General features: G+C 41.0%; 1 protein-coding gene and 1 non-coding gene across 3 annotated transcripts in view; both read right to left on the reverse strand.

Annotated features, from left to right (window-relative positions):
* LOC109039665 (uncharacterized) overlaps positions 1-13,721 on the reverse strand; it is a 206,515-nt gene extending 192,794 nt beyond the window's left edge. Inside the window, exon 1 of one of the 2 annotated variants that reach the window (XM_019055259.2) lies at positions 12,550-13,721. The gene's annotated coding sequence lies outside the window, so the exon portion shown is untranslated. The remainder of the gene's footprint in view (positions 1-12,549) is intronic. The other variant, XM_019055260.2, reaches the window with a different exon arrangement.
* TRNAM-CAU (transfer RNA methionine (anticodon CAU)) lies at positions 4,887-4,959 on the reverse strand. The gene has a single exon. It is a non-coding gene; the product is annotated as a tRNA-Met (tRNA).
* Positions 13,722-16,675: the final 2,954 nt, after the last annotated feature.

Below are 16,675 nucleotides of genomic sequence, written 5' to 3' on the forward strand. Positions count from 1 at the left end.
GGTAAAATAATTGCTTCACCTCATACTCCATTGGGGCAGGCCCGGCGCGGGTAGAGCCCAAACCTACCTGCTTCAGGGTTCAGCCCTACTCGGTAAGGGCTGGACCCTATACCAAGGCTGGGCCTGCCCCTGTGGGGTATGAGGTGAAGCAATTCTAGGGCCCAGCCCTAATCTCATTTTTTCCGTGTAGGCTGTCACAAGACTCCTATGACCCTAAGTTAACATCGTAAATTGAACCTTGCGGTGTTTGAGAGGCTCATCCCATAATTTATTATTCAGGGGAATTTTGTGCTTGACATTTTTGCACAAAATTTTGTCGAGAATATCGTTGAAAGAACGAAAAAATTTCGACTTTTAGTGCAAAATCGATGACCCCTCTTTGGTCAAGCAAAATGCTCCAGGAAAGTGAATATTACAAATTTGCAACGTCACGAACCGAAATATTCGATTTGGTATTTTCACCGAAGCTTCTTACCTGAGTGTTAAGCAATGGTCTTTTCCGAGGTGATCAGACAACGTTTATTGTAAATGAAGCTAATTACTACTGCTCCGTGAACGGGATGGTTTATGGGTTCAGGGCTCCGAGAACTCGTCTGCGAAAAACTAATTAAATACATGTACCCAGTAGACAAAGCGTTTAACAGCTTTTAAACTCACACAGCGAGAAATTTTGAGCTGAAATTTTTTCATCCCTTTGTGTTTTATTTTTTTTCTTCTTTTCTTGATGTGTTTCAAAGCAGGGGAAATCAAAGCACGACAACTACCTTTCCATCTAGGCCGCGGACAAGCGTCGCGAGATATCAGTTTCGACCAGTCGCAAACGGCCAGTAAAGACAGGGGGAAAAGCGCAACATAGCCGGGGATTGAGGCATACTCGATTGCTCGGTATTCAACAGCGCGCGATGGGGCTTGGACTGTGAATCCTAAAATCTGGACAGTCACCCCCCCCCCCCCCCCGCCACCCTCCCACAACCCGGCCACGAAAATCGTCAGTTCTCCCGACGAGGTTCCCGGTCAATCGAGGCCGGTCGATCCGTGCCTATCGCGGATTTGCAGAGTACTGATCATTCCTTCTTCCTTGAGTTTCTGTACCTAAAAGAACACGCCGCATCTTTTATTGGGAGTTGACGTGAGGCTTAAACCACCCTAGGCTTCATCACTAGGCATAAAGTGGCGATGACCTTCGAATTTAACTTTCGCCTAACCTGGTTACATACATATAGCTTAAATGAGTGCTCGTTGCGCTGGTCATAGAATCCTGTTTCGGTGCTTGATTCTCGTGGATTAGTTAAAAATAATAAGATTCGTTGAAATAAAGACTTTCTACATTCAATTTTAGCGCCTATTAAGGTAGGCAACCCCAGTGCGTATGAACGGCTGATGGTTGCCTACCGTTCAGGAGCTTTCGGAGGACGATCTTTTTTTTACTCTGCAATTAAGAGCTTTTAGTTTTTGGTAAAACACACTGCTTACTTCCTTTTTTTTATCAATGCATTTTGAAAGCTTTCACGTGACGCAGTCGGAATGCAATAATTTTCATGAGCGCAAAATTTACAGCCATTTTTAATGTACAGATGTTGCGCACCGTCTTTCTACGGAATCGAAGGCACTTGAAATTACAAAAAATGAAAAAACGCTGAGAGTTACCCCCAAAACTAAATTGTCATTTGCATTAGACGTTTGGCGCCAGAGTTACAGGCATATTTCGGGGGAATCCTCAACTTTGATGGGCTGTAGCGCCGAAAAAAGCGTTTTCAGAGAAAACATTTGGACCGCGTTAAACAGAAAGGAACCAAGCCACATCAGCAATTGCCAAATTTAATCGGGCAAGTTAATTTTTTTCATGAAATAAAACGATTGTGCGGATTTTCGTGCAAATTTCAGTGGGAATTCTCCATAGTTTGAAGCAAATTCCTTAAAAATTTCAAAGGAGTCCGCATAAACGATCTCTCGTAAAAAATTAAATTGCCCACTTAAATTTGGCAATAGCTGATGTGGCTTAGTTCCTTTCTGTTAAACTCGGTCCATTTATAGAACAAAAAATTACTTCTTATTTTGACCCAAAAGATCGATCCCTGAAGTCTGGTACATTAATACTATTTATCAGGTAGGAATCTAGTTTCTTCGGGGCGCCATGCGAAATGTCAAATCCAGACATGGGGACGATCCCAAATCTGCGGAGGGGCGAGAAAGTTCAAAAAGACATAAGAATCAATGGAACTTTCCGTGAACTTTGCACGGGAGCCCTCCCTCGGCCCGAGTTTATCCATCTTGTCGGTTGGTGGTACTCGCCGATAAGCTCGTTTAAGCTCCATGCTAACGAGTGTCTCATCGGGTGTGAAGTCGTTTCTCGGTGATGAGCCGCGACTTTTCTCCGCAATGAGACGCCGAGGTTAATGTCACACGACCTCCACTGTTTCGCTTGAGCGAAGCCGACGCCGCGCCTTGCCACGTTGTCAAAACGATGCGATTATTTGCCGAATTGACGTAAGTACAACGAACACGATTTCGAGAAATAGGAGAGAACTGTATTATTCGATCATAGCCAGTCGGTTAAAACTGTACCTAGACCCCCTCCCCCATGGCGGATCCAGAAACACCTCGAAGGGGGGGGGGGGACATTTGGTGAAAAGGAGTGGAGGCCTGCAGGGACAACCCCGGGCTGGAAAAATTTTCTTAAAATAACCCGCTCCGATCAAATTTTAGGCAACTTGAGATTTTTGATTTAAGATAAGATTTCAGATTTTTTTTCTCTTCATTCGTCCTTCTGCTTTTGGCCCGGGGAAGGGGAACGCACCGAGGTGCCCCAATGCCCCCCCCCCCCTCTTGGATCCGCCGCCAGAGCTGTTACATACCATAGGGATTTACGATTCAAGTACATTTTTGTACGTGCAATTAGCGAGAAACACGGTGGTATGTGCCGAGTGATTTCTCCAGAACGAACTCCCACGCTCAAGAAAAGCTTTTAACGTTGAGGCCATAAAGGCAGAGAATAGCCTAAGTAATGGTGATAGTCCATCGCTGAAACCAGGGAAACTTTCCATTCACAGATACACTGAAAAAAATACGCCGGCCGTGAAAGCAGTAGGCCGAAAGTTCCGGGCGTAGCACCCGGAATTTTCGGCCTCTCAGCCCGAAACGGACGGAATGTCCATGTAGTTCGTAACTTTTGTATCAGTGTGGGAAGCAAATACATCGGCAGGGTTGTCTGTTCTAGCCTTGGAGTCCCCACACAAAGTATTTGCCCAGCAAATGCATTTGCTTACTATCTAAAGTGTTTAACCAATTTCAAATATTACGTATTGTAAATGATTTCCGAAATAAAATGTATTGCTGAATAAGTTGGAGATAACACTGACTGATTGTAAGATACAGAGGTTTCTACAGATACGTTCATAATCGATATCAAATCTGGGATATTTCGTCACCTTCCGGCATGAAGGCTATTTCCATTTAAATCTTCCGTCACATTCTTAATGCGCAATGATACAACTATTTGAACTCTCCGGAATGCGTGAGGTATCACGCCGCATTTGAAGGCGTTTTCAAAACAGCCAAGTTCCGATACCCGGATTATCGTTTTGCATAGTTCTTATTATTTTGTTTTCATTTCTAACCACTTGTTTAATTATAATCCTCCTATAAAAACCACCCATTTGCTAAATACAATTCTAGCTGAAGCGCACTTAAGCGTATTCACCACTGCAAAAATGTCACAGGAAATCGACAAGCCCAGCGTGCACGGAGGCTCCTTCCATTTAAATCTTACGTCATATTGTTACGGCGCAATGATACAACTATGTGAACTCTCCGGAATGCGTGAGGTATCACGCCGCATTTGAAGGCGTTTTCAAAACAGCCAAGTTCCGATACCTGGATTATCGTTTTGCATAGTTCATATTCTTTTGTTATATTCCATACCACTCGTTTATTTTTAATCCTCCTAGAAAAACCACCCATTTGCTAAATACAATTCTGGTCGGAGCGCACCTCAGCTATGCATTCACCACTGCAAAAATGTCAAAGGATATCGACAAGCCCAGCGTGCATGAAGGCAGGCCAGCTACAAGGGGGGGATACTGGGTCCCTGGTACCAAGGTCCGGGCCCCGGAGGAGGCCCGTGTTTCCCGTGAAAAACCACTACGAATTCACATGCAACCCTTGTTTCGTAAGAAAAAGTGAATAATTTACCCTAAAAATTTCGCAAAAGGTGAATAGATTTTCAGAAACACGCTGGGGCACTGTAGAATTCTTCTTAAATTTTCAAAGAAGTATACTTCCTGGAGAATTTATATCTATTTTCAAGATTTTCAGTACAGAGGGATACGTTTAGTAACTGCGTTTCATTTTCTTCCGTCGTCAGATGCTGAGAGTCTCCAGTCTGGGCATCCTCGACTTCAATGGCTCATGGCTCAACTCCCTTGCCATAGACAAAACGAAGAGGGAAACATACTTTATGGAAGCTTCACAATGCGTCCGATTAGTCGTATAAATTCTAAAATTTCTCTGGGGATGCCCCTCGGTACCCCCCCCCCCCTCCGTGCTTGGGGCCCGGACCTTAAAACTGGTATCAGGGCCCGAGATGGGATGTGGCGGGCCTGCTTCCGGCCAAAGTATCATAAGCGCCATGCGACGTTTGAAAATTTCAGCCGGAATTTTAATTTTTAGAGAAAAATTTTCGCTGGAATCTTTTTGAAAATTTCACCGAATAGTATAGGCTGCACAAAAAAAATTCAGTGAAATTTCCGGACAGCTTCGTTGAACAATTTCTCTGTCAAAAATTAAATGGCAGCGGAAATTTTTGAATGTCGCATGGCACTTGTGATACTTTGGTCGGAAGGTGACGATTTATCATTGCGGCAATTTCTTGCATGCCATTAAAATTTTGCCCCGAGTGAGGATCGAACTCACGACCTTAAGATTATGAGACTTACGCGCTGCCTACTGCGCTACCGAGGCCTACGAAAGACGTAACGATGGTCAATTTTCTATAAGTTGACGCAATGACGCACCTCATCCCGCCAGCAGCACGGTGGTCTTTACTTTAACTCTTGCGTATCTAAGAAACAACGATCTGATTCAGAGCGATTCAAAAATAATCTGAATAGATCCGACTATAGATCCACTGATAGATGCGGCTTCCCCAGCCCAAAGGTAGGAGATGCTGTGACATCTATGAAACTGTGCCTTTGTCGATCGACAGTGCCGCGGTGAGATTCGAACCAAGAATCTCACGGATTGGTTACGATTGCATATCGACGCCGCCATCCATTGCGCCACAATAAACACTGTGTACCAATTCTGTTGATCTATCGCTTATCCATCAGATGGAATCGCAGTATAGAATCGCAAATAATTTTATCATGGATTCACCATAGATAGATCAGCTATGCAGATCTATAGGCGGAATCTATAATACTAAATAATCAGCCTGCAGGAAACGATCGGACCCTTCACTCTAAATCTGAGGCCTTGAGTAAATCCGCATTTGCAATCTATACTACAAGCTTTCAAGCCTTCTGAAGTTTCATTTCTGGTAACGCTCAGCTCTAGTGTTCTATCCTGCCGATTTTCATGATTTTTTCGGCTATCGATAAGCAATTGTTTCTAGATAAGCCCGCTCTATTCAGATCATGAAAATATGATCCAGGTTTTTGTATATGCCAAAGTTGCGAATTCTCCCATTTAACAAAGGTTTTTCGTTTTTCGTCACAGTTTGTTTGAGCGTTCCACTGGGCCGATTTCCATGATTTTCTGGCTATCGACAGGTGGTAGTCCCTAGATAAGCCCACTTTATTCAGATTTTGGGAATATGACCCATGGTTTTTATATTAGGGTTGACTGGTGAGCTTAGCAAGGTTAGGGGGCAGTAAGCAAAATTTAATCTTTCCGCCAATGAAAAATTGTGGGAATTTCAAATTTGGCGTAAAATTGACTGAACTAGAGATGTTGGATCTTCGCTCTTTCCTACGTTCCCCCATACATATAATCCGATTTTAGAGTGGACAGCCAGGAACCTTACAAGCCACATCTCTAGTTCAGTCAATTTTCCGCCTTTGAAATTCTCACCATTTTTCATCAGCGGGAAGTGCAAATTTTGCTTACTGCCCCCTAACCTTGCAAAGTTCACCTGTCAACCCTAATATAAAAACCATGGGTCAAATTCCCAAAATCTGAATAAAGTGGGCTTATCTAGGGACTACCACCTGTCAATAGCCGGAAAATCATGGACATCGGCCCAGTGGAACGCTTAACAAAGCCATGCGAAGCGGGCCTTGGAGGATGCGAATAAGCGCCCCCCGGACCGGGGGTTGGGCCGCATGGACGCCAGGGAACATAGCCCACCAGTTATTATCTACAATTGAGTCACTTGACTTTTAACCAGCCAAATCGAATTGATACGCCTCCGCTAGGATAATCCCAAAGTCAGTTGTATCTAAAATTCGTTACGGAAACCGCGCAAACCATGGCTTTGCGGCGAGGGGGAGATGAGGAAAGAGGCCCTTGTAAAGTTTTCCCGCGTTAATTAGTGGATGCACTCCCGCTTAGCGCGGAAATCTGTTTATAAAACGGTCGTGTTTCCGCTTACACCCTTGTTTCCGTCTGCGCGCCCGTTTCTGCCCCCGCGACGGCCCGCGCCGGCGGCTGTTGAAAAGTTAAAACACTGGAGTTCGCGTCGTGACTCCGGCTTCCGTGGCCCGGGTTCCGTCGGCGGAACGCGGCAAGGCGCGGAGCGGCGGGCAGAAACAATTTAGAAATCCTCCGGGAGAACTTTCGGACGAGGTTGCCTGCCTCCGACCAACCCTTAGTTTCCTTTCGTGGATTGTGCATTCACGTCGCACGATCCAACAACCCCGGACGTAGTGCGTCCCTTGCACGTGAGTTGACCTGATTGCATATTGATAGTAAGTAAAACTAGAAAAACACGTGCCTTAATTCGGTGTTTCCGAATTTCCGCGTCTTTCTTGAGGAGCTGACTGAAACAGTGGTGTAAATCCAGCGGCGCACGGTGGATCGAGTCAACGGGAAAGTTTGGATATGAAATTTCAGATTAAGAACTTATGTTTATTACGTCACATTTTAAATTTTTAGGGGTGCTGTATGATGCAAATCTCACGAGGAAACCGATGAAACCGCTTTTAAAACCTCAAATTTTGATATAAACTGAGGTGCGAGCTTTTTAAGTTTCGGCATTTCGTCCGACATTTCCAAGTGACTCGGTTCACTGTGCGGCGCGCGGCGAGTTGCACTGCGAGGACGCAGAGTAACCAAGCGCCTCTAATGGTGCTCTTGCATGTGTCAGGAATTTGCAATTTTAGTGATCGTTTTTACGTAAAATTTCGCGAGAGACATGATGTTGCCACTGATTTCTCTGAAAAAATCTCCTAAACTCAAAAAAAGCTCTCAAAGTTGAGGCCATGATGGAGAGATATCCCACGTGTTACCCTGAAAGTTCACCTCTATATCAAGTCAAACTCTCCATGCAAAAGATAGAGGGCAAATACATTAGCAGGATTGCTACTTTGTTTGGGAACTCTAAAACTGAAAACACGGCAACCCTGCTATTGTAGGTATTTGCTCACCATCCCAAGATAGCGTGGGATATAACCTCCATTAAGGCCTCAACTTTGAGAGCTTTTTTGAGCTTTAGAGTTTGTTTCAGAGAAAACCAGTGGAACCATCTCTTCGTTTTTACTAAGAAGACATCTACTGCGCACGAGTAGTTGCACACATGCGTGGGATGTGGATATCTTCAGTCGTTTTGAATCTTGGCAATACAGTCTGAGTCCGCGCCGCGCGCTGGTGAATCGGTGAGTACCTGGAGTGCCAAAACGCCTTCACTTCCGTGCGTATGCAACACGGACATCCGTGGAGCTCGAATAGTTGCATCCAGGCGTTTATAATGAAATTCGTTCAGTGCTAGTCGCATGAGATACTAACTGAGGACGCTTGGCTTGTTCATCTTACACCTCAACTTAATTTCAGCGTCATCCATTCTGCCGTGTTAAGAAAAAACGCCGTATGAACATTCGAGAGTTGCCAAATTTCCTTCGATAAAACATGTATTTTTAACGAAATACATGCATATTTTTCCGTGGAACTTTCAGATATTTTAGATGAAATTGCGTAAAAAGTTGTGTGAAAATTTTGGAAACAAATATTCATGATTTTCTCGGTAAATTCGGCTTTCACTGAGGGAAATTTGACAACGCCTGAAGGTTCATACGGCGTTTTTCCTTAGCGCGGCAGCATTGCACCGATGAAGTAAACTATGCCTAGATTTTATCGCGACATTGTCAATTTTCCGAAAAATGAATTGATAGTTAAGAAAAATAGTACAACGTTGACGATCCTCAAAATCGCAAAAAAATGTAGGTGTTTGAGCGCGATTTGTAGATTTTCCTTTTATGTACATTAATTAACATTCTCCCATGATGTTATTGGGCTACGCATTTCTAACATTTGAGGTTTCTGCTTTTAGAAGTTTGCGGATCTGAGTACCGTCCACCTTATGACACCAGTAAACTTTACAAATGGAGATGGAAATATAAGAATCAGAGCTTATTTGTCTCATATGGTGTTCTCAGAGACTAGTTTAAGGGTATTAAATACAATTTTGATTTTTTAAAAAAATCTGACTGATTGTGGTGTTTTACAATACATTCTCCTATTATATTTTTAAGAAGGTAGATCAATATGAGACATCTACCTGCAAAATTATTAGAGAATATTATCGGAATATCATACAAAACATGGAACAGCAATGATTAGCCATTCATAAAAAAAATAAAAAAAATCTGATCGTAAATTTGCAACGTCATAAATCGAGATACGTAGCTCTGTATTGTCACCATCGATGTGTACGAAAATAATTTGAAGTCATAACTCAATTTTCAGTGTCGTAACACCGATTTCAATTTGTTTTAGGTGATAAAGTTTAATGTCATCTTCCAACATCAAACGGCTTTCATCGAAATCACATAAGAATGCCGCTTGACATGTTCATGAGATGGCCCCTTCATCTTCATCGGTATTTATGGCACAATAAACACCCTGAATGAGCACGGTATTCGCGGAATCTAATAAACTCTGCTTTTGTAAAATTGTGCGAGAAACATAATGCTGACACCGATTCTGTCTAAATCAACGCTCAAACTCATAAAATGGTCTGCTCGTCGATCCGTAATGGGACAATATGTGCGATATTGGGGGCTTGCCTCATTATTCACTCAAGTCTCCTTGCACAGATAGGGCTAAAATACGTGTTGAACATACATTCGGGGTTGATTTTAGGTTTCATGACTACGCTTATCAAGAAATTCAACAGGAGCCTGTGCCACGTAGTATCCACACTGCATAATGAAAGTTCAAACAGGGATAGTGTTTCAAGCTCTCGCACAATCTCGCCTGAGAGTGTTCCAATCACAGCAACAGAGCTCTAGACAAGGTAGGAATTAAATCACCACGTCGTATGTTTAATCTTCAAAATTTTACGAGAAAATCCAATCATACAGCAGGAAGTCTTGAAATCAACCTCTAGGCAGGATACATACATATAAGTGTTTAAAATTGACGTCGGCTAAGTGACAAAAATATAAATGACGTCATTTGTGTGATCTAAATTCTATTCGTATTAGGAGTTGATTCCTCGCCTATAAATTGTATTAATTGTTTTCTACCTTAGATTCTAAAGAGAAACCACTTTATTTTCTGATTCAGAACTTTTCTAGTTGCCCATTCATAAATTTCTGGGACTAAATTTGAGAATCTTCGGTTGGTCCAACAACTGATCCCATGCAAAATTTTTTGTGAGTGGTGCTACAGTTTCTGTGAAAAAACGATGTCTAAGCTCAATAAGACCTATCAAAGTTGAGATCGTAATGCAAAAGTAACACATCACGGATAAAAAAAAGCACGAGTTTGTTGTGTGATATGGACATTTCCTATTATTTGTGGTAGTACACGAATTAATTGTTGTAGTACACGAATTAATTGTGGTAGTACACGAATTAATCTTGGACGTACCCCAATAAATTAGGTTACTAACCCAAATGTTGCGGCACTACCCTAACTTGAGTTGCGGTTCTACCACAATTAATTAGGAATGTCCGTATCATCCAACAAATTGTGGTAGTACCACAATTTTAGGGGATATCTCCTAACACTTTTTTCCGTGATGAGTGTAGAAGAGTCAAAAGGAGATTTTTATATAGCTCTCAGGCATCCTTTCTCACGAAAAAAAGTGAATTGCTGATTCAACAATTCAATTGTTAGAAAATATGTCTGACATTGCGTTTCAAATGTACATTTTACAATAGTTGAAAGCTAATTTAACCACGGGGGTAGTTAAATTAGCATTTTTTTATTGTATAATCAACATTGAAACACGTCGGACACTTTTTTTCACTACAAAATTGTTAAATCAGCACTATCATTTTTTTCCGGGCTGCGATGTATTAAGCTTTGCATTCATAGAGTTTGATAAAAAAAAATTCGAAGTGGAAAATACATCATTTTCTGCCACTCCCGGTACGATCTCAACCATGGGATTCCATTAAGAAATCAACAGCAATTTTTTTTTTTTCATTTGTCCGTACTTTTACATACATTAAGTTGATCAAATCGCAAATTCAGCACTTGTGCAGAAATCCTATAATTTTCAATATCAAATCCTTATTTTTTGAATGCTACTTATCATTCTTAAGAGAAATATTCTAAGAAGAATGGAAAAAAAATACGAGTATGCAAGAAGGATATGTAGCCGGCCTTTAAAAAATGTAAAAGAGGTATATAGGGAATATGCAACATTGCTAGTGGTGCTACTTCTTTTCTAGTTTCAGCATTTAAGTAAACAACGTAAATATCGTAGTTTGATGGAAACTTTCTGGGTCCCTCTCACGTCTTGAGCTTCCAATGAAGGAAACTTACGTTGGTCTAACGCCTCAGTTGCGGGAAAAGTTTTGATTGTGTTTCCGCAGACAACTCAGAGAAAGAAAGAATTTAGGTCCTTTCAATGTAAAATGAGTTCTAGAATTAAACTATTCTATCTTTTTCTAGTAATACAAACGTACGTATACGGATGGACCGGATATTTTTGTCAAAACCCTTCACTAGTGATAAATTACTCCACACAATGAGAATATTCTGACTTTACTTACTGAGAGGATCCTAAGTGCATTGCATTTTGCAAAAAGAAACCAGGAGCATTGCAATGTTGCTAAGATTGTGCAACTTCACCCATTGCAATATAACGATTTATATCCTGAAAAAATATGCAGTTTACATAGTAATTTTGTCCTAAATTTACAGTTTTTAGCGAGTTAAATAGAAACTGTTTAGAGATAATCAGGTATTACTTTCAAGACAGAAGGAGCTGCACAATCTTAGCAATATTGTAATGCTCCTGGTTCCTTTTCGCAAAATGCAATCCTAGTCTGGCTCCTAAAAGACGGTTTTACATTAAGGTTTTTGTCCTTTTGTGGATAGGCTTGCCTATCTGTTTTATTAGACTAGAACAAGAAAGCACGAACATGTTCGTGTCTTCCTCATTTCTGATTTCTGATATTAAATAGATACCTCCTTATGTATTTCCTTTGCCACGGAATCGAGACAATTGAAAGCCGTTCCTTGACATGAGGAACTTCTCCTTACAAATGAAGAAAAATTAATGGGAGAATCCACCTCGAGGAGTATAAAGTGTACATTCTTCAAAATTTGAAAAGAAAAAAAAAATAAAGCCCTGTGTTATTCCGAGTCATTAAAATTTCGTCTCAGACACAACCATCCTTTTACTTTGAATTGCATTTATCGAGGTAATACATTCAAGCCTCATGATATTAATAAAGAAACTAAAAAACTAGGTGTATCTGCTTGCATAACGACGCGTGTATCTTATAATATTGTATTTTACCAGAGAAAAGCCAGCCGTTGGTTTTTTATTTGATTCATGGAACTTCGCATAGAGCCCGCGAGTGGGCTTGATCAAAGAGGATGGCCAATTCAGAAATTTCATCCAAATATTAATTTGAAAATATCAGATAATGTTCTTATTATAAAATAAGATAAGAGTGGAAATTTTGGAAAGCTGCAATTAAGACACTACGGATTTTTGCTTTCTACGTCGATATTAGATCTTATTTATGGGTGGAGTGGGATAACTTGCCCGCATCACCGCATCGTCAGAACAGCATATATTTAGATTATACCCTGCCGAATTCGTTATCTTTTACTTTTTCTAGGCCTTCTCCCACCTAAAATTTACTTTCAATTCGTCTGACATGTAGAAAATCTGCAGCTCAACATCGAATCAATAGAAAGGTTTTCATCCGTGAAACGGTAAACATGCCCACATCCCACAATCATACGCATCACAATGGCGGGTAAAAAATCTGGAAACGCCTTCATATCTCGCTGTATGCAACACGCACATCAACAGAGCAGATATATTTTGCATCTAGGGTTTGGTTACCAGCCACGTCGCATTTGGTCTGTTCAAAGTGTTTCAAACCCTCAAGAAGACATTGCCAAACATTAAAACATTGCACTTACCTTCACTTTCAAAAATTCACCTCAGAGGGCAAGAGATAACGTCTAATGAACGCCGGTAACTCGGCTGGTGAGAGATAATAAAACCGGGGTGAGCTTCACAAATTATAAACAATGTATGAATTTAATCAGAACAATGCGAAAAGGAGATGAAATTATTCGTGTGGAAAGGGTAGTTAAGAACTGGACCGGGAGTTTTATGCCGTACAATTTCGTGAAATCTAGGTCAGCAATTCCATTTGCGCAATTTTTCAAAATGCCGTCACAGTGTACCTACACAGTTTGATTCTTCACATAAGGCGGATTTTTGAAGACATTATAAACATCAGAACAAGGTCTTGCTAAGTAAATTTTCAACTGTACATGAGTTCTTGAATCACAAATGACGAAGTGACAATCGAAAAACGGGCAGAGATAGAATATAGAAATATGCGGACACGAAATGTTTCCTTTCGGATAATGTTCTGTCTGCGTTACCCGAAGCCAGAATGCAAGTTCACAAGCGTTCTGTGCCAGTTGACCAAACCCAAACTTTCAAAACCCGGAAATTCGTTTTACGACTAATCCGAAAATGACCACCAAAAATCCGTAATTATTACGGTTCGCGGGTATCGATAAGCAGTAGTGCGACGCCAGAATACCGAAAAGACGGTAGGAAATATACGGTCTCGCGCGTTGCCGATGGTGAGAATGAAGGCGCCGAAAAACCATCAAAATCGAATCGACTGTTTTTGACGCGTTTCCGTTGCAATTAACATTTCAAAGGAGGGTCGCGCAGCGCTGCATTAATCGGGTCGTCAATTCACAGAGAGAGATATACCGGCTGAGTGCGATGAAAGATTTTGTAGATAGGCGCGTGTCTGGCGTGTTGCCGATACGCCGGGCGAAACTTGGCGAAATGCGTGTTGCGTTCCTCGCGGTCGACTACCACCTGTGTGAGTTTACCGGATACACAGCGAGGGCACCGCCCGGCGAAAAGGGGGGGGAGGTTAGCGTTCAAAAGCCGCGACGCGATGTTACGCCGACGCAACGACCCCCTGACACCCACGGACCATCCCCTAACAGACTGTGACGTCATCGTGGGGACTCCATTGAGGCAGGTTTCGAGTCCGTCGAATTGGGTCCAAAAAATAACGTGACCTCGATTCGTCTTTCTTCGACGAAAGAGCGTAACTGCGATTAAATGTTGCGAATATTCCATTCGCAAATTATATTTTTACTTGGGAATTGTTAGGTTTTTCTAATTAAAAATTTAATTGATTTTTTATCAAATTCTGAAGAAAATTTAAAAAAAAATATCCGCCAAAATTTTTGACGGAAATTGCACTGGTTTGTTCTGGTAGAAAATTTCATTGTCGAGCTGATTTGGTGATCTTGAAATAGGTTACGCTCCTCCGTCTAAAGAGCGCCGTATAAACCTTTCGAAGTTCTTAAGGGCATGTTAAAAAAGGGCTTTCCTCTGCCCCTTCTCAAAAACGCAGGAATTTCGTTCAATTTTTCAATCTCCAAAAAACCTCATGATGAGACAAACCTCTAGTGAAAGCTTCGGCTTAAGTTCAAAGCTCATTTTGGCAATACAGCATTGAGCTTTTTGCATTTCTCTATTCGCAACGCTATTATTTTGAAGTCGGCCGTTTAAAAACAAACTTTTATCGATTTTTTTTTTTTTTTCATTTTCCTGGGCACCATTTCATCTATGATTTGACACTATGATTTAGTGAACAGTCTCGATACTGGGTTGCAAATATATACGGGTGTCTCAGACCACCCGTGCCAGGCTTTTACCTCGATTACATTAATGCGGTTGACGTCTGGGAAAAGGAATGGATCCCTGGAGCCATGGAAATCCAACTCTTAAAGTTCTTTCCTGATTCGACTCCTGTGTCTCAAGCATCATCTGACCTAAAATAACCGGAAAAAAAGCCTGGCACGGGTGATCTGGGACACGGTGTGTGAACTTTGCAACGCTGTATCAGGACTGATCTCTACATCGTAATATCAACAACAGTGTTAATTCCAACGTAACATCAACATTACTGATTAAATTGTGCCCCACTATATGAGAAACAGTCGAAGAAAGTTGATTTTTAACCGAAGAATTGAAAAATATAGCCGCATCAAACGGGTACTTTTTATAATTTTATTTGTTAAACGACACTCGGGGTGGTATAAGACATAGTCCCTCTTATGCTAATATGTCTATCAACATAAGCAACGCGTTCAATACTGATAGTAATATCTTGATACAACTCTTCGTACCTCATGAACACGCGTGTTGTCTATGGAAAAATGGAAGGCGGTCACTCTGGTCCACGAGGCAGCGTGTGGCGCGCCGTTAAGAATAAGTGGTCATATGAAATTCGCTAATAAAAAGTAAGGCAAGACTGGACGGGAAAGGATATTTTCGCGCCATGTTGCCATGTTTACGTATTAGGATATCCGGTCCCACCATCACACCGAGTTGTGATAGCGTATCGCAGCGAGCACGCACTGCTTCATGGGCTAGAAATACTGGAGCACCTTCAATTTTTAGCATGAAACACGCGTGTCCATAGAGCACGAATAGATGCATCTAGGCATTATTACCAATATCGAATGCTCGGATATCATTACTGAAGCGTCCGCGAAAACGCTGTATGAGCAAGCACTCGAGCGTTGTCAAATTCCCTCCGATTAAATTCGAATTTCCTGGAAAACTTGTAAGTTATTATTTTTTACCTTTGAAGAGGTTTTTCTGCGGAATCTAATCTCATGATTCTAAAGATTAGAAGGAAATATAGCAAAATGAGACTGAAGTTTCTCAATATACATCCTTGTTAAAATCGAACTGTTTACGGTAATTTTGCTATCTTGGAATGGAGTTACTATCCTCTGTATGGGGAAATGACGACACAGAAGAATTTCTTGACGGTATCAGCGAAAAAAGCAGTAATTATTGAATGTGTGAATTCAGCAGCAGATGTGAACTTTGGACCATCGCCACCGAATGTCAGAAATTAATCTACAACATGTCCTCAGAAATCTTTTGATCAACGTAAACAAGAAACGTTTGAAGGAGAGTTTTCTCATTTTTACCAGATGTGAAGCTATGTGATGTGTTTTTCATTCCGTAATTTGTAAGCTGTCAATGATCAAATACACAAATGAATATTTTACCAGATGTTGGAGCTCTCGTTGAATTTTTTCATTGGATCTCACGAATGCATCGATGGCCATAGTACATGTGGAGTCGAGAAATAAAAGACAGAAAAAGAGGAGCAACGCATTGGTGAAACACGAAACCACTTATCTTGGTTTACGACTTCACAGACTTCCTGCCATACTTCATTTTTTAAATTGAAAACTATACTCTAAGTCAATTTTTAAAAACTGTCGTGATTTTTCTTCTCTGTGCGAAGTCAATTCTGTAAAAACTTCAAGGAATGATGTTGATATGTTCTCCTTTTTTGAAAAATGGAATGGGAGCGGAGATTTTGAAACATTGCAAACGAGATACGTGGTTTTGGAGCTGCAACATCGAAAGGTTTTCCAGTCATTCAAAATTAATGGGCATTAAATACGCAGATATTCTTACATCTAGTAAGTGCGGAAACTCCATCAGTTCAAACCTTTTTAAAAATGATTAAAATACGCCACTTATTGTAGTTATTCAAAATGCAACACACAACATCGTTCCTCGAACGAAGGAACGTAACTCCATTCCAAGGTTGCAAAATTGACTTAAACAATGCAATTTCTTTCAAGCATGTACCTACGTAATATTCGTCGAAACTTTTTCTGCTTTTTGCACGAGATTAGACGAAAAAACAGTGTACTTTTCAGTTAGAAATTCTCAAAATTCTCCTCTTAAAAAAACAATTTGCCCGAGGAAATTTGGCAACTTTGATTTGTAGTTACGTTCTTTCGTGAGAGAAATGATGACGAAACAACAAAAGCTAAATAAGTGCTTGATAAGTCTCTTTAATGTACAAAAGTTACCTTACAATGTTACGTAAATTCATTTTTAAGAATTGAGTGGGCTGCATTCTTTCCATAAATAAGTAGGCAGGTTAGACGAAAGCGCAGAGATTGCGGATTTCTGCGTAGCACCAACTTTCCTTCTAATTCCCTTGTTAAAACTCCCTGAATA

The sequence above is a fragment of the Bemisia tabaci genome, chromosome 2 (genome assembly GCF_918797505.1).
Source record: "Bemisia tabaci chromosome 2, PGI_BMITA_v3".
Lineage (NCBI taxonomy): Eukaryota > Metazoa > Arthropoda > Insecta > Hemiptera > Aleyrodidae > Bemisia > Bemisia tabaci.